This window comes from Nomascus leucogenys, chromosome X (assembly GCF_006542625.1).
Source record: "Nomascus leucogenys isolate Asia chromosome X, Asia_NLE_v1, whole genome shotgun sequence".
Classification (NCBI taxonomy): Eukaryota; Metazoa; Chordata; class Mammalia; order Primates; family Hylobatidae; genus Nomascus; species Nomascus leucogenys.
This window is the reverse complement of record NC_044406.1, coordinates 76110595-76111657: the sequence shown is the minus strand read 5'-3', so window position 1 is coordinate 76111657 and position 1063 is coordinate 76110595.

The following is a 1063-nucleotide window of genomic DNA, read 5'->3' as shown; positions in this document are numbered from 1 at the left end:
TATAGCTTGGATCACAACACCTAAGTATTTTCAAATATCTGGAAAGCCTTTACAATAAGGACAGTTATAAACAAGGCTTAGACAGTGAAGACTACAATAAATATCTAGCTTTTTAATGCCCAGACACTGAAGAACCTCTAGTAGTACCAATACCATCCAGGAAAGCATGACCTCACAAAATGAAATAAATAAGGCACCAGGGACTAATCCTGGAGAAACAGAGATATGTGACCTTTCAGACAGAGAATTCAAAATAGCTGTGTTGAGGAAACCCAAAGAAATTGAAGATAACATAGTAAAAGAATTCAGAATTCTATCAGATAAGTTTAAAAAAGAGATTGAAATAATTAAAGGAATCAAGCAGAAATTCTAGAGTTGGAAAATTTAATTGGCAGACTGAAGAATGCATCACAGGCTTTTTTAATTCATTAAAAAAATTAAAATAATTTTTTGGGGTACATAGTACATGTATATTTATAAGGTACGTGAGATGTTTTGATACAAGCATGCAATGAGAAATAAGCACGTCGTAGAGAATGGTATATCCATCCCCACAAGCATTTGTCCTTTGAATTATAAACAACCCAATTACATTTTTTGTTGCGGGAAGTCAGGGTCCCCGAATGGAGGGATGGGCTGGAGCTCCGGCCAAAGAACATAAATTATGAAAATTTCATGGACATTTATCAGTTCCCAAAATTAATACTTTTATAATTTCTTACGCCTTTCTTTACTGCAATCTCTGAACATAAATTGTGAAGATTTCATGGACATTTATCACTTCCCTAATAATACTCTTATGATTTTGTATGTCTGTCTTTACTTTAATCTCTTAATCCCATTATCTTCGTAAGCAGAGAATGTACCTAGAAAAGAACTTACATTGAAATATTGGGGGCTGGTTCACCTGATAATTTTTAAAGTTATTTTAAAGTACACAATTAAAATATTATTGACTATAGTTACCCTTTTGTGATATCAAATAGTACATCTTATTCATTCTTTGTATTCTTTTTGTGCCCATAAACCAATCCCACCTCGACCCTAACCCCCCACTACCCTT